We start from the raw sequence: 6,000 nt of genomic DNA on the forward strand, positions 1-6,000 counted from the left end.
TAGTCAAACATTACATAAACTAGTCAATCTATGCTCAAAAGTTCATATTTCTACTATTAAGTTGATTACCCAACCCAAATTGCAAGATTCCTAAAATTCACCCCCCGAGCCCACGTGCTAGGATTCTGGAAATTTTCGAAGAAAGTTATTTCCCATAACCTTAGGAACATGAATATATGATTCTACTAAATTCCATAACAAATGCCGTGGTTAAATCTCATTTTTATCAAAAACCTAGGTTTTCACCTAAACCCATGATTTCCACTAATTTACATGTTATAATCTACCTATAAACTATGTATTTAACTCACATTTTGTAGAAATTACTTACCTCAAAGTGCTAAGTGAAATCCCCTCTATAAGAGCTCCAAGAATCGCTCAACAATGGAAGAAATGAGCTAAAATAGCCTAAGTCCCGTTTTTAAACAGTTTCTGCCCAGGTCTGCCTTCTTCTCGATCGCGAAGGCAAACGGCCCAGGCCCAGGAAAATTTACCCATCGCGAACGCGACAGGAGCAACATGAACGCAGAGGTTCGCATGGCCTACCCTACGCGAATGCGAGAGCTTCTTCACGAACGCAAAGAATGAACAACGGCCACCCAGCTCAGCCTTTTCGACGCGAACGCGGGCCAGGTCATGCGAACGCAAAGGCTAGAGGGCCCAGACCTCCACGAACGCGGTCCTGCACACGAGAACGCAAAGGGCAAAATATCCCCAGCCAACAGTACCCCAAATACTTCATCGCGAATGCGAGGGTCTGACCGTGTTTGCGAAGAAGGAAACCAGAAGCAGAAATCTAGTGTGTTTCAACTCAACTCCGGGCGGTCCGAAACGCACCCGAGCCCCTCGGGACCCCGTCCTACTACTCCAACAAGTCTATACACATAATACGGACTTGCTCGAACTCTCAAAATGCATAAAACAACAACAAAACTAAGAATCACACCCCAAAACCAAATTGAATCAAACTTTGAACTTCAAGTTTCTAAATCTCTCTGAACGCGTCGAATCATACTTAGACTACTCGGATTGACACTAAATTTTGCGTGCAAGTCTTAAATGACATTACGGACCTACTCCAACTTTCGGAATCGGATTCCGACCCCGATATCAAAAAATTCACTTTCGGTCAAACTTCTCAAAAGCCTTCTAATTTCTAACTTTAGCCAAATGACTCCAAAATGACCTACGGACCTCCGAATCTCCTTCCGGACGCGCTCCCAATACCAGAATCACCATACGGAGCTATTCCCTAACTCGGAATACCAAACAGACATTGTTAATATTAAAATGCACTTCAACCCAAATTTATGAAATTCTTCCAAAATGCCAACTTCCATAATAGGCACCGAAATGCTCCTGGGTCCTCCAAAACCCGATCCGGACATACGCCCAAGTCCGAATTCATCATACGAACCTGTTGAAACCTTCAAATCCCGATTCCGAGATTGTTTACTCAAAAATCTAACGTTAGTCAATTCTTCCAACTTAAAGCTTCTGAAATGAGAATTTTCTTTTCAAATCAACTCTGAACTTCCGAAAATTCAATTTCGACCACGCGTACCAGTCATAATACCTGAAGTGAAGTTGCTCATGGCCTCAAACTGTTGAACGACGCACTAGAGCTCAAAATAACCAGTCGGGTCGTTACATTCTCTCCTACTTAAACATACGTCCGTCCTCGAACGTGCTAAGAACTGTTCTAGGTTTGTCCGAAATCACTGTTTAACACCTCATGCACCTAACCGTGCTACCACAACTCAGTTGAGCACATTAGATCGAGCCAGTCTGAAGATTATCCCTTTTTACTTAGCCAAATAAGCCTTAGAGTCCAATTCCAACATTCGGAATTCTCTGCCAGGCTTGTCCCCATCATATGAACATCGTATCAATCACCACATGATACACCGATACAAGATTGCATACCTTTGCTGAATTCACACTATGCACTGCATAACTCACATGACCATAATAATCCTTTGATAACAATAGCCAAAATTCCACGAATCTGATGCTCACAATGCACCTCATGACATATATAAGTCTTGTTCCAAATCTTGCAATACCGCCACGACAGAAGAGATGTGTAGAAATTCATAACCAACTGCAGAGTCAACAAATCATTGAATCTCTCCCTTTGACTAGAATCATCACCCCATTATGAACAAAATAATGGTATTTGCTCTTTAATATACTTCATATAATCCGATCGCACTGATCCCAGATCCAAAAATCTCGTCTCACCCAGTATAAGCTGCTCAGGAAACAAGCCACCCCAGACATGACCAAAAGTCTCATATGATGCCGCAATATGCCAATGAGCTACAAACTCGAACGTGATACATAAGGAAAATGAACTCTAGAAAGGATTACTCAACCCGCGTAACTAATTGAACAACCAAAAAGGTGTTATGAACCTTCCCTAGAAAATGGAAAACAAAATAAATGAAAATAGATATAGGGGACTGTAATCAACATCCTACTATTGCGGCGTGCAACCCGATCCAAACAACATACCCGTGGCGGCGTGTCACCTGATCTACACATAAAATCTACATAAAGAGATACTTATCGAACTAGAATGCTCATTACTACAAAATACCCGAATATCGGCCATAAGCACGCTAAGTGCATAATACCATTCCTGGGGAGATGGATAGCGCCATACGCTACAAAACTCAAGCACAACTAAGGTGCGATGTATGATTTGAATCTTGAGAGCTATCCTGCTCACATAACACCATCGCTATGCGGAACCTCAACACATAAGAAATTTACCAAGCCGTTTCACAACTCACACAGCACAATATAGTATTACATGAAATAGCCGACGATGAAATGACATCCAACGTCCGAATACTCCTCCATAAGGAGCGCTATGCTGAAATGAACACATCCGGCCTGATATAAAGCCCACATTCATATTTAAATCCATCCACAGACCTCAAGCCGATTCTGATCGCACCATACTAGGCTAATAACCTTTCAAGGATCCATAATAACCCTTTTTCCCATAACACACAAGAACAACCATCATAACTGGAACAAACTTCCACAGTCCACAACCAAATGAACCGAGCGCCCTCCAGGCATAAATTCTCGAATTAGCGATATCGCCACAATCTTCATACTTGGTTTCAATATTCACTCAATCAAGTGACTACACGTCATACTTATACCATCTTCCCGTGGGATACGCTCCCACGACCTTCCGCACCATGTAACAAGTCTGAACATCCATACCACAGACCTTAGGTGACGCCGAAAACAATACCGTCTTACTCTAAACATCTAAATACTTTTTCCTGCTCATCCGATCTCATGACATCCTTGTCAACACTAAACCACAATCTCGAATCCTTAACTTCCGAATCCCATGCTACTTGATGCGCTTAATCATGCCAATGTGCAAGAGTACAAGAATTTCATCATAACTCCTGAACCACTAATAGGGTAAACACTTCATCCTATAGAAACCTTCTACTTACTCATTCAAAAAGAACCATTATAACACGCAACTGAATCCTCATATCCGTAGAAAATACCAACCTCAAGTAGTGGTCTAAACTACCATAACTCTTCCGGGATCCATCTGCACATAGCAGGCCATAATACTCGAAAGCCTCCAAATAAGATCGGTTACGGAGACCGTCAAACCTCGAACGTACCGTCACAAATCACATGAATAATTCAATACACTGAAAAGAACTAATCATTGCCACCATCATGCCAATTCAACCATTGTTAGCCGACCCGTCCTTTCCCAATTTATTCTTAACTTGCCTTAGAAATAATAATAGCTCTAATCATTACATCACGATCTTAATTCCGCACTCATCCCGAGTGACCTTATTTCACGAGACCATGCTATCTCAAATCCCACGAACCATATCATACCCTCCTTTTGCACATGTTCGCATCTTCAACTGGTATGCCTATTCTGGAAATTCCCTCTATGAATCCGAAGTTATTTTCTTCCATTCCTCCAATGCTATACTACAACCCTAAGATAACGTAGAACACTCCAAGCCCCTTTTCATGATCTGCAAAAGCTTGATACTCAACCATACTACTGGCTCGAAATCCTTAGGCACCGCACACTGAATTTTTTTTTGAACCCACTTCTAGAATCATTGCTGCGAGTCACCCACTCTGACCTGGTCCCGAATATAATCAACTCTAAGGCTCTGCTAGCACATGAACACTCTCTCAATAAGCACCCGACTGAATCGCTTTCCTTGTATATCACATCTACACGAAACATAATCTCTGAGTCTTCCCAAAGACTAAACATGAATCGATAAGGCCAATTATAGCACACATTCCTCAAATTCTTTGCCCAAATCACCAATGATGACCCTCTACCTTAGTCATAATATCCCACCAATATGCCGATAACCAGAAATCTCATAATTAGCCGACCATGCATTCCAACTGTAGGCGGTGGAACTCTCCCACTTAGCTTAAAGCTACCATTGCATAACTCTAGAACCCGCCAAGATTCTTTCTTCATCGTTGAACTGATCCTGCACAACCAACTCGCCAAATTCCTCGAAACCCTTCCATTTGACCTTTCATGAACACTCTGAATCACTAACCACATTCATATATTCAACCTCTTGACGAATAACCAATAGAATTCTTTCGTGACATCCTCATCAACACCACGCAACCGCTAACCTGGTCATAGGAGATAACCCACCCGTGGAAATTCCATGCCGACATCATCCAATGTCGCTGCACCAGGTACAATAACTATGAAATCAGTAACCCATCCTGAGCCCGTGCTCATTCACCAGCTATACATGTCCGTTCATTCCTCATGGACATCAACTAAAGGTGCGACAATACATTCCAATCCAAAGTCATATTGTATCCTTCTTCATATCAAGCAACTCCCTCCTGTCACACCCAATCTTCCTCAATATAGCAGCCAATATTCCAAATTAAGTTTGTAGACCTAGTCACAGTCCACCATGAATCCCAAATCACTCTAAACTTTCTCAAGGCGTATAGTCATCCTACCATAGAACCCATATGCTACCCTGCCCCAAAGGCGAATCGAAGAAAATCATAACACCGGCGAACTTAACACATTCAATCAAGAACGACGACACCACACCTCGGATGAAGATTCCATCATACTAGAAAATACCAAGTCTCATTAATCCATCAACCCAAATCTGGACATTCATAGGCCAATTATTTTTCCTACGGCGAAATAAGATATTGAATCTCGAAACCATGCACTAAGTAAACCTCCTTCCAAGTCATTCACTGCACCGACACATAGGCAAGCATCCTACCATCACATCAATACTGTGCGACAACAACCCCTGAGCATCATAGCAACCTGTGCATAGCCTCAAAGCTCTCAAAAGTACATCTACTGAGCTGAAATGACATAATATCCTTCCGCAAGGCGAAAACAATAGCCCAAACAACAACGCAAGGAGAAACATTCTGCACCACATCTATAGTTCCATTAAAATTCATCAATTCCCGATTTGTAACCATCACTTCACGTCGCACAAGATTGAATGGGAAGGAAATGAAGGCATAAGCCTAAAATGAATTAAATTGCACAATGAGGAATCAAGAAGGGAAGTGCTCGTGATAGCCTTGTAGCCTCTCGAAGATAAGTACAGACGTCTCCCTACCGATCCGCAAGACTCTACTAGACTTGCTCATGACTCGTGAGACCTAAGTGAACCTAGTGCTCTGATACCATATTATTACGACCCAAAATCCATTAAAGGTAGGGGTGTTCAAAACCGAACCGAAACCGAAAACCGAACCGAAACCGAAGCTTAATGGCTTATTGGTATCGGGTTAACGATTTAACGGACGGGGAACAGATTGAATTTTTTTTATTAACGGCTTATCGGTTTGGGGGCGAATTATATAATTTTCTTAACGGATAATCCGTTAACCCGTTAAGAATATATATATATATATATATATATATATATATATATATATATATATATATATATATAT

This window comes from Nicotiana tomentosiformis, chromosome 7, assembly GCF_000390325.3.
Source record: "Nicotiana tomentosiformis chromosome 7, ASM39032v3, whole genome shotgun sequence".
NCBI lineage: Eukaryota > Viridiplantae > Streptophyta > Magnoliopsida > Solanales > Solanaceae > Nicotiana > Nicotiana tomentosiformis.